Source organism: Pan troglodytes, chromosome 18 (genome assembly GCF_028858775.2).
Source record: "Pan troglodytes isolate AG18354 chromosome 18, NHGRI_mPanTro3-v2.0_pri, whole genome shotgun sequence".
In the NCBI taxonomy this organism is placed as follows: domain Eukaryota; kingdom Metazoa; phylum Chordata; class Mammalia; order Primates; family Hominidae; genus Pan; species Pan troglodytes.
This window is the reverse complement of record NC_072416.2, coordinates 59125399-59137909: the sequence shown is the minus strand read 5'-3', so window position 1 is coordinate 59137909 and position 12511 is coordinate 59125399. Positions and strand designations below refer to the sequence as shown.

The window sequence follows — 12511 nt, the reverse complement described above, 5'->3', positions numbered from 1 at the left end:
ACTGGAATGGCAGTGTAGGCAAAAAAGCAAGCTAATGTTCTCCAAGAGAACACCAAAGGCACATTTAAAGTTGTTGCTAAGTCTGTTGGGTGTTATTTGGAATGCTTTCTCCATGTTTTCCATGTTCACTTGTATTGTGGATAATTAAAATCCACACATAGTACAAAATTCATTTATTCAGATGGCACAGAGCAACTACTTTATGTTAGACATGGTGTTAGGGGATTGCTTCTATGTCATAAGTTGCATGGATACAGCAAATGTACACAATTCAAAGATGAGCACTAGGAAAAAATAGACATATTTCTGTCCCACAGAAAGCTTCAACTTTAGTTGAGCAGAAGGAATAATCACCTCTTTGAAGGCAAAGATTGCTTTATTGGGTTATTTAAGCCCATTTCCTACTAGCATTCTGCCTCCATTTCCTTTCTGGACCTCTTTTGGCATGGTTGATAGTTAACAGGAAGTCCTATGCTACTTTCTTGACTAGCTTTGGTCTTATAAGTGAACCAATGGTTCACTAAGCATATCCACTTGGATGTATAAAAGGAAGCCATAACTCAACATTTCCAGAATACATTCATTCAGTCATGATGTTTCTCTTCAATGTTAATCTTTCTGTATTTCTAATTTCAGTGAATTACACGATAATCAATCCTCTTATATAGCCAGAACACTATGAGTCATTCTTGATATTTAATCTCCCTTATCCATTCAATTAGTCAGGGTACCAACTGGAAACAGATGGCACTCATATTTAAAATAATTCTAAAATATATTGATCATGGGAGTCTTTATAAGGGGTGGACAGGGTACAGGGTTACCATGAGCAACAAGACAGTATTCTCAGTTCTTTATGACCTCTACCACAAAAAGAGTCTCTGGAATCCATATGGACAGTCTTGCAGATCTGCTGCCTTGAGAGGAGCAGTAATTTTGGTTGGGAATGCAGCCTTCCAAGGTGACCCTGCAGGGTGGTAATCAGAGGAATAAATAGACATACCTGATTATCTTAAATCCTTGGTTTTCCTATTGATGCTTTCTATTAACTGGACCCAGTCAGAAACAAAAGACAAGAGAGTCATTGATGTGATCTGCACAGGTCAGCCCGTAATGGATGAGGGGAGGGTAAAGAAGACAGGGAAGTGCATTCCAGGGAGGAAACGGAACACGCGTAGTGCTGGGTGTCTTCTCTCTACCACCAAAGATTGCAAATATCTGTATTCAACCGCTAGCCTCCTCCTATCTTCCTGAATACAACCACCATCCTAGTATAACTATTATAATGTAATTTTTGATTTTTAAAATTGTTTCCTAATTAGTCTCTTATTATTCTGATCCCTCCAGCTAGACTAGAATGAGCTTTTCACAATGCATGTATAATCATGCCCCTCCCTATTTTAAAGACATCAGTATTTTCTTATTAGCATTAGAATAAAGATCAGAATCTTTAACATGCCTCTTCCTTGGAACACTCTCTTATTACTTCATTACCTATCTAACTCCTCATTTTCTGGCAGGTCTTTGTTTAATCCTCACTTCCTCGTTTAAGCTGTCCTGCTTTTTGTGACAAATTCCCTTGTTATTGATATTCATAGCATGATCTACTTCTATATATAACATTTGTTATTCTTGTACTATGACAGGCATTTAAAGATTCTTGGTTTCTCCAATAGATACTAAAGCTGTAATTATATTTCTATTTGGCCTAATTTGTATCTTCTTTGTCTGGTATAGATCCTGGCATATAGTATAGATATAACAAATTCCTCTTGAATGGATGAATGTATTAAATAACACCTTATTTGCACCCCCTCCAACAATATATATTATGGATGTTGTTCATATTTGTGAGATACCTGCATAAAACCTGTGAGATTTTGACAAAACTACCCCAAATATCTTATCCTTCCCTCGCCTATTTTTCAAAGGCCCAAGGATGAAGCTGGATGTTTTGCTAACATGAGTAAACAGGGTTGATTTAGATTGGACTGGGAAGAATGAAGCATGAGAGTTTAATAAGTAGGACATGATGGAAAAACAGAGTACTGAAAGATGAAAAGCTAGTCTTGGTGTGTGTATTAGGTTCCTATTGTTGCTGTAACAAATTACCACAAATTTGGTGGGCTAAGTCAATACAAGTGTCTTGTCTTAGAGTTCCAAAGTCCACAGTGGGTCTCACAGAGCTAAAACCAAAGTGTTGCCTGGGCTGTATTCCCTTCTGGAGCTTCCAGGAAATAATCCATTTCCTTGTCCTTTAGAGGTCCTGGAGACTGATTACATTGCTTGGCTCATGGCCTCCTTCCATCTTCAAGGCCAGCAATAGCATCATTCTCATCTCTGCTTCTGTGGTTACAGCTCCTTTTCTGATTTCAAGTCACCCGTATCACTTTCAGTCATATAAGAAACCAAATATAAGAAATTTTGTCTTTATAATCCAGGATAATCTTTAAGCTTAATTACTTTTGTAAATTCCCTTTGCCATATAAATTAACATAGGTCCCTAGGATTAGGATGTGGACATCTTTGGTGGGTCATTTTCCATGCTTACTGCCGGGAAAATCTTAGGTAGTTTCAGAAATAATTTGGAGATCAGTTATAATGTTTGAGAACTATATGAAGATTAAGTGGAATAGAATGAAGGCCATGATATATTACCCAGATCCCCATTCGGGAATGAAGGGCTTGTATTCGCAGCTGCAGCTGATGTTGCTGACAGGCAGTTCCCACCTGTAAACCCTCTTCGATAATTGATTTGCCCAGAAGTCTATCTCTTTTTCTAAGTAGCCTCAATCCAATGACTAGTTCATGTGGAGATACAGAATCCAGACCCTCTTGTTCCAATGTGACACAGATCTAAAGCATCATCGCATCTTCAGAACTCCCAAGGAATCATATGAGTCTTGCTGAGAATGTGTCACTGCCTAATCTTCTTTCCCAGGAACTGAAAGTGTAGCATTAACAAAACAAAACAAAACAACAATGAAAAAGACATAGATTGCAATTTCTGGGGACTTTTTTTTTGTTTTGCTTTGTTTTGAATTTTAACCTGTAGTGTTGGTGTTTATTCTATCAACATCTCTCACCATTTAGATGGTGTTTTATGATTATCTCAGCTGACTATAAACTAAACTTTACTGCTTGAACATATTTAAATATTTTAGTTTGTATATTTGTAGAACCTGCAACATGTTCATGGAAGTATCTCATAAGACATAAATAAAATATTATACATGTGTATATACACACAAACATAATGCAGAAGGAGAGAAAAAGGGAGAGAGAGAGAGAAAAAAAAAAAGATGAGTCACACCTATTGCCAAAAAGTATCTGTGTCTGTTCTGGGAAGTTTGGAGAATAAGAATGAGAGGAGAGAAATCACTTTTAAAAAAAGAAAGAAAAAACTGCTAGTCACAATAGACTCTTGTTTAATATTCTAGCGGCTTCTCATTGTCATTAGAGTTAAAACATAATTAGTTTTCCTTCTGGCTGTGAATACTTCATAACATGCAGCCTCAGCCTACCTCTCACATGACATTTTGTAAAGTTCCAGGGCATGCTCATGAATACCCATGCTCTCCTTCCGTACCCTCAAACACATCAAGCATGTTGTCACCCCAAGGCCTTTGCACATACACTTTCCTCTTCTGGAAACACTGCCCTCTCTCTTCCTCCAATCTCAGTCCTGGTTTGGGCTATCCTCTATTTGTCATGAGGGTCTTAACTCAACCGTCACCTCCTCAGTGAAATCTTCCCTGACTATGTAATCTCAGACATGAACACATCACTCAGTTTTATTTTTTATGCATCATTTACCATCGTTTAAAATTGTCCTACTACTACTTTCTTGCTTGCCTCCTCAAAATACATATAAGATATTTTGCTGACCTCCAAGAAACTGGAGCCTAACAACCTGTTTGGCACATAGTGAATGCTTAACTAATGTTTGTTGAATGACAGAAGACAAAACTATGTCTCTTTTTCAACTTTACCTTTTGCATTCAGAAATGTGTAAACACCTTGCACAGCTGATAAACTTTCCAGAGCTCCCATAGAGATATCTCGCCACCTTGTTTCTGAGAGGTTTTCCCTCTCCTCCACTTCTGGTACAATGGTGATGTTGAAGAGTCTTCAGCCATGATTTCTTCCATGAGAACCATTTTTGGTAACCTGCTGTATAGGATCCAAGTGATCCTAGAGCTGATAATCCTCAAAGCATTTTATCATGCATTTCTTGTTTTATAAATTGAGATGAATACATCTGAAATGATAGTAAATCATGGGGAAAGGGAAGACTGCATTAAGTAAAGACAAGTGGATCAGGAAGACAATGGTATGAGACCTTCAAAGCCAGGTATGGTTTTAATATGAATGTGGAAGGAAAGCACGTAAGAAGGAAGGAAAAACAAAAAACAAAAAACAAAAAAAACAAGACATATGTCTGGCAAAGTGAAGAGTATGGCCAGCAAAAGACATAAGCCTAATTATCATGGTATTCATTTAGTGGAGAAAATACACATAAAAATAAAAATCCATATAAGTACCAATCAGATGATTGTGGGCTTGGGTATGACTAGTTAGGACTCTCATCTCCTTGAATAATAGCTTTAATCATCCTTGTAACTTGTAAATGTTCAATGGCTCACAAATGCCTATTATATAGACTGTTAATGGTGTCGAGTAAGGTAGAAGACGGAGATGTGATGGAGACATTGGAATTAGAGACTTCAATAATCTTTTACCAAGCTCTATGTGAAGATCTGGAGAGAAGGTGATATCAACTCTTCCTTACTCTTTTTCCTCATCTCTGACTTTAAATTGTTCTAATTAGTTGTTCTGACAAATATGTTTCTATTTTTCCTTTATATATTTATGGATATAATGAACAATTTGTTTAACTTTCTACTTATCTATAAGTCAATAGTAAGTAGGAAAAGGAGAAGTAATTTTTTTAAATATCCAAATAGGGTATGATTAATTCCTTATTAATTTGAAAATCAGATTTTTCTTACGGTTTAGATGTTTTTGGCAGCCTGGTAAGTATGGCTCAGAATTCAAGATCAGTGTAAATATTAAAATGTCAATAAAGATAAATAACCTACCCATCAGACTGTACCTTAAACTGTATCATCAATAATAAAAGTCTTTATTTCTTTTGCAGTAGATTGGCCAAAGGAGAAGAGAAAGGCAACTGATTGAGAGGACTAAAAAACTTATGAAGAAGGTAGTAAATGATGATTAAGGATGACATTTTTATTCTATCTGTTTAAACACCAACAATAATAATAAAACAAATACATAAGAAGCGCCAATACTGACAAGGGTGTAGTGAAAATATGCTCTTATTTATCACTTTTGGTAGTAAAAGCATTGGCTAAAAATTGCAGTATTAATGAAGAATTCTACATTCACTTTGTTTTTGCCATTCTTCTGAGAAATACCTTGAATTTATTATGATAATTATGAAAAATATAGAAAACGATGCAAGAACAAAGATGATAATCATTGTGCTAGCTATAATAGTCAAAATAGAAAATATACTAAATATTTTATAATCATTGAATAAGTTGAATTATGGCCTTGTCATTTTATAGATTATAAATGACCAATAAAAATACTTATAAATAATTTAAATGATATAAAGATTTCTTATAATATCGAGAAAGAAACTCTCAACAGCTATTTAATAGTAAATTAGCACTGTTTCACATGTGTCAAAATAAGAAACATGTAAAATATAGCAAACAAAAATTATAAACCTAGTTTTATCAAACTTATGTTTGGATATGAAGATTATAAAATTTTTTTGTGCTTTCTTGCACTTAGTTTATTAATACCTTTATGAAGATTACATGAATATATGTAATCTTGACAAAATTAAATGATATAATAATAATCATAGCCTTACAAGCAATTTAAAATCACAATTATGTATATAAAAATAATTAACATGTATGATAACCTTTATATATTTTATTTAATCAGAAAAAATCACTGGTCTATGATATACAAATATTTTTAAGTCTCTAACTTGGCACATCAATGGAAAAAATCATTGCATTCCATTCATTTACATTCACATGTGATACTAAATATATTTTTACTTTGTCTTTTATATTTTTAAATAATTTCATTTGAGTTTTTATAGAATAATTATAATTAATATATTAGTGGTTAGGTGAAAAATTTTATGAAAATCCTTAGATGAAATTATTTTAAGTAAATAGTACCATCTTATATTTTCCTTTTTAAAAATTAATTATGTAAATGATATTTTCAATTTCTCCTTTCAGTGTGTCTATAACACTTTTCTCTTTATCCTTGTTTAGAGAAAAATATTTTCCATGGTGCAAAAATTTTAAAAATAACATGAACTTGTATAAAACATTTTTAAATGAATAAAAGTATTTTTATTTCATTTGAGAATTCTTGAAGATAAAAGACACCGTGTTGCCATCAGAACTGTTATTATCTACAAAGACTGTATTGTTGAAATGCATTAAAAAGAATTCTTTGGGATCTCTTTTTTTAATATATACTTAGGAGAAAAAGACTGCATGTATTGGAAATGTCTATTGTAGTTTAAAGAATATTGACATCCTCTAAAGAAAGAAGAACCAAAAAGATCTGAGTCAGAATACTCAACTTGGTGTTCAATATTAGAACAGAGGACAAATACATGTTCCCACTTTTTTTAAGTCTTTAAGATGTGTCTTTTCCTTTAAAAAATTATATTTGACAAAGGTCTGTATTTCATGGCAGTGGGAAAAAAAAGGCAAAGTACAGTAGTACCCCCCTTATCCATGGAGGATAGGGTCCAAGACCCTCAGTAGATGACTGAAACTGAGGATTATACTGAACCATATAAATATAATTTCTTTGTTATTGAAATACCAGGGCTTAGGTCTAGGTTCTGGTGCTTGCAACACAAAAAGCCAGTCACTGAGACAATGCATATTGCCAGGGAAGAAGGCTTTACTCAGCTGCTGCGCCAAGGAGACGGGAGATCACTCTGAAATCCAGCTCCTCAACTAGCTGAACTTGGGGGGTTATATAGCAGGAAAGAAATGTAACTATATATGGGAAAATAGAAATTAGGGAGAGGTAAGGAAGTGGAGGTGGTCAACAGGCAGCAGCTGGTCAGTTAGGCAATCATGATGGGTGAGGGGTCTAGCGTCCCACTGTTCAGATGTGGTGATCTGGTAAGATTCAGTTGTGTGATACTTTCTGGAAGGACTGATGGTGGGTTTCTTGAGAAAGGAACTCAGTAAGACAAATGTAAGTTTCTCAAGTTTTAAGACTGGGAAGGTCAATTTCTAGTTTTACTCCAAAGAAACCATAAATATCAATTTTATGAAACAATTGGCTGATTTCATTTTCAGATCACAGTTGATTACAGGTAATTGAAACCTCAGAAAGTAAAACCAAGGATAAGGAGAGACTATTGCACAGATTAAACTTACAAACAATATAGGGAAAGAAAAAAAAAGGAAAGTGGTATAAATTAGTTTTGTGTTCCCCTTGCGTAATTTACACTACCACAAAGCTTCAGTGAGATTCTTACCTTTGTCTTTTCACTCCTGAGGGGAATCTGGAACTGACATGAAGGATCTCTCTCCCTCTCTGTCTCTTTGAATACACAGTTTATATGCATCATTTTGTCAAATATGAGGGTTAGAATACAAAGGTTTCAAAGAATTGAAGATGTTCTGAAAAATCCCTGTAAGGAAACAAAACCAGAATTTACCCCGTTACAACCTTGTTACAGAATTGAAAGAGTATTTCTTGTTTCTCCTCGTCAAATGAAGATAGTCCAAAGCTTTTTGTTTCCATTTAGTAAAATCAAATACCATGCTCAAAATCCGAAATCTAAATATAAATCTGTTTTTCACTTAAGAAAAAGAGCAATATTGTATTTAACTATTTAAAAACATTTTTAAAATATATAACACACTAGTGGTACCCACTTTTTAAAAAATGAAATAACTGCGCAATCAATAACGACCAGTAATAACATTTCAGGGGTTCCTCATTGCCAGTGGATGAGTGAAACTGAGGATTAGCTTCTTCCCAGAAAAACAGAAAGAAGTCTGTGCGGATGGGGTTATGGGGACATGGGTATTTATATATTTACAATAATTATGTGACAGCAAAATGTGAATTCATTGACTTTCTCCATATATTTGTAAATAGAAGTTTTATAAACTTTTGGTTTTGGTTGTATTTTTTTCTATCCATTAGAGGTTTTAAAAAGAAAAACCTTTGAAAAATTAAATTTACCTGAGTTTAAATGAGTAGGAAACAAAAAGATTTATGAACATGGTAGCCCTCAGGACAAAAAGCATTTCAGAGAGCTTTCCTTCACAAAGTTGGCAGGGAATATTTGTAGCTGGAAAACAGAAGTGACATAGGAAAATGATTGGTTACAGTTTGAAGTTTGTCTTATTAGGACACGTTTGGCAATTTGCAGCCTATGATTGGCTGAAAGTTTGGCTGCTGTGATTGGCTGAGATTCAGATACTTGTTTCAAGAATATAATCTAAAGTTAGGTTTCAGCATGTTTACATTTTAAGTTAGGTTGTAGTTCACTACTACACAGAGGCAGCTTTGGGCCAAATTTAATGTAATAGAGGGTAACAAATCCAATGAAGTTGATGTCATGTGGGAAATCTAATTAATGGCATATTTGAATCTAAAATTTAATTATCTTAAATCCAACTTCAGTGCTGTTCCACTGTATTTTCAAAATTTACCATTTTCCTATTGTGTAGCTCTAAAAAAATAAAATAAATTTTAAAAATTACCACATAATACTGTCACAGATGGACTGAAAGTATTTTAGACCTCAAATTCATGTCTCCTGCCAACCATTCTAAAGACTCAGTTATAGAAAAAAAATCTTAAAGAGCAACAGCAACAACAAAAACCTATGTGTAGGTAAACAGAGCCTGAATTCAGGAAGACCAGTATAAAATATTCATGCTTATTTGCTTTAGATTAGTACTATCCAGAGGAAAGGTAGAAGAAAACAAATTAAAAGGGTGCTTTTGAGATCATGTGATCTTCATTTAATTTAAAAAGTATAAAATTCCCAAATTCTAGAAAAGCAATATTTTATGATTCACAGAAACATAATAGAACACATATATTCGATGGTTAAGAGGGAAAGGAGCTTTTAGCGACGTAATCCACATTTTGCCCATTAAGCCCCCATTGAGCATAATTGAAATATACTGAGTGCTGAAAATGGGCAATGGCTTATGCTAATGTCATGGGCATTCTCAAATTTACTTCTCATAATAAACCTATGAGGTAGGCTTTTTTGTTTAGACGAAGTAAGGTTCAGGAACAAACAACTAATGATAAACATGCAGTACACAGCAAGACCAGGAGATTATGAAAACTCTCACAAGAAAATGCATTGCCCTCTTTGGTGTCAGTCAATTCCAGCAAAAATGCACAATGACATGTCACTGTAATGTGTATGAAAAAGTAAAAATGGTTTCAGGAACACCTGATGTGAGAGTTGCATTTATGTTGTTCAAGGTGTGAAGACCCAAATGTTTCTAATGATCAGTCTGGGTCTCCACACAGTCCTCATTACAACAGAGGATGACTTTAAGACTTCAAATGAAAAAAGGAAGGAAATTTTCCTGTGGATCTTGGAATATCTGATTTTTGCGCTATGGACTGTAAATGCTACATTTCCTCATTTTGCTTTGCAAATCTCTTAGCCTGATATCTATCTTCTGGCTCACCCCAACCTTGCTGTGATTTAAAGGTTTTTAAGGTTTCTCCCTTTACCTAAATGCTTTCATCATTCTGACCTTGTTTTCTACTGATTTCGGCTTTGGTATTCCAGTGCTATTTTGCCTGTACTTTATCCTAGGCAGCTCTATTTCCACCATCTCCAATTACCTTTTGTACTGAGTCAATGTGTCAAAAATGCAAAACATACAATAACACTGATGAGGGAAGAAAAGAAAAAAATGACTCTTTTTGTTCCATTAATGTATTTTTATTGATGTTCCCACTGGGATAACAATTTTTGCCCAGGTTCAAGCACTTTGGAAACCCAACCCTAAGTTAGCAAAGCATTCGAGTAATCCAGAAGACCTCCATATTGGATCAGCTCTTGTTAACAGTAGTACTCCTTGATTCAGCTCTGAACCTGTAGTCTTGGTTGTAGCTCTGTCTATATGGTTTAGATCTCTGTCACTTCTCTCTGGATTTTTACCTGCTCCAATATCATTGCTTTTTCTGACATGCTAAATTCTTTCTACTTTGAAACTACACAGATCTTGGTTAATGAGATTGCATTATCCTATCTGGGGTAGTACATCTAGCTGTCTTAGGACAACTCTACCAATAACGGTAGCTCTTTACATAAGGCCAAGTTTGATTTGGAATATTTACTACCACCTTATCAACATGAACACACACATGCACACACCAACACATAGCACACACACACACAAAATCTCCCTAAGTCAAATCTGGTACTATGCCTGAGATAAACATTGTTCAACTCAGCAGACACGATGTTAAACAATAAAGCAGTTACTTCATGCAAAATGAGGTATGTATGAACATTCAGAGATACGGTTTCAATATTTTCCGATCATGGTCAGTATAAGCAAAAACAAAATCATGCTAGATCATCAGGGAAAAAAAAATGACCTAAATTTTAGCTCACCGCAGGCAGTTCATTCATAGCCTTTAGCAATCCCTAAACCTCCTTATATGTGCCTGTGTTCTGAGTAGTATTAATCCTTCTACAGAATTCACAGTGCATCTAAATGTGCATGCTTTTTCACTTCATGAATCAATTAAAAATATTTGTTAATTTGGCAGATGCATCAAAATATGTAAATAAATTTGACAATGGACATGTGAGAACTTTACAGTGTAAACTAAAACATTACTGAGAGAAATTAAAGAAATGTAAACAGAGACTTATCAGATGCCAATGAATTCAAAGTCTCAATATTCTTAACAGATCATTTCTCTGGAAATCGATCTATAGATTCAACAAAAGTTCAAATATTCAACACGTTTTTTGAAGAAATGGACAAGGTGATTCTAAAATGTACAAGAAAATAGAAAGGACATAGAATGGCTGTGATGAGCAGAATTATAAGGTGGTCCCCCAAATTTCCACATCTTGGTGGACTGGTTCTAGATAATCCCTTGGATATCATCCAAGCCAAAACAGATTTCATAGTTTGGATTATATCTTATTATATGGGAAAATATTAGGGATTATGCAGGTGTGATTCAGGTCCCATACCGGTTCAATTTGAGTAAATCAAGAGAGATTATCCCAGGTGGGCCTGACCTCGTCAGGTGAGCCCTTCCAAGGAACTAGACTCTCCCTGCAGAATGAGATCTGAAGCAAGAGAGTGTGTGGATCCAGAGAGCTCCACGTGGCAAGAACCTGACAGGAGCCTCTGGAAGCTGCCAATGAGTCATGGCCAGACAACCAGCAAGAAAACAGAGATTTTAGCTCTTCAGTCAGAAGGGATGGAATTCTTCCAATAGCCTAGATGATCTTGGAAAGGGATCCTGAGCCTCAGATAAGAACAGAGCCCCAGCAGACCTCCTGATTTCACCCTTGAGATCCTAAGCAGTGAATTCAATCACACTCTGCTCAGAGTCTTAATCTAAGGAAAATGTTAAATAACAAGTATTTTAAGCCACGACAGATTTGACCATTTGTCATACAGTAATACAAAACTGATACGGCCAACACAGTTTTGAAAAGGAACAGCAAAGCTGGAGAATGTACACTACCTGCTTTCAAGATTTATGAAGTAAAACAATCTAAATAGTCTGTATTATTGAAAAGCTCTGCATAATGATCAAAGAAATAGAACAAGGAGACATTAACTAGACCCAGGCACACATTGTACATTGATTTTAACAAATATACCGAGGTAATTTTAATAGGGAATGATAAACTTTTCAACAAATGGTGCTAGAGCAATTGCATATCCATGTGAAAAAATATGAACCTTGGCCATTCATACTATGCTGTAAAACTTCTAGAAGATAACATGGGAGAAAAAAATCATAGTGACATTTGCTTAGGGAAAGATTTTATTAATAGGCAAAAAAGAAAAAGAAAAATGTAACAATCATAAATTAGACTTCAAATTGAAAAACTTCAGTTATTTGAAAAGCACTGCTAAAAACATGAAAATGCAAGCCATAATGTGGGATAAAATACCTGCAAAATATTTATTCTAGAAAGTGCTTGAATCCAGTATATAAAAATAGCTCATACAACTCAATTATAGATAGACAAAAATCCAATTAAAATTTTGAATAAATGCAACCAAAGAAGATATATTAATGACAAAGAAGCCTATGAAATGATGTTTGATATTATTAATCATTACGGAAAAATAAATTAAAACTGTAACACGGTGCCATTTCATACCCAGTGGAATGCTAACTTTTAAAAAGCTAATCATACCAAGTGCTGGCAAGTATGTGGAACAACTGAAAC

The 12511-nt window shown here is 34.6% G+C and overlaps 1 long non-coding RNA gene across 2 annotated transcripts in view; it reads left to right on the top strand.

The window, feature by feature from the left end:
• Positions 1 to 906: 906 nt before the first annotated feature.
• The window catches only part of LOC107968740 (uncharacterized), a 36600-nt gene continuing 24995 nt past the window's right edge, over positions 907 to 12511 (top strand). For both annotated transcript variants that reach the window (XR_001710136.2, XR_010152626.1), the window contains exons 1-2: positions 907 to 1102; positions 5162 to 5224. This is a non-coding gene — a long non-coding RNA (uncharacterized LOC107968740). The remainder of the gene's footprint in view (positions 1103 to 5161; positions 5225 to 12511) is intronic.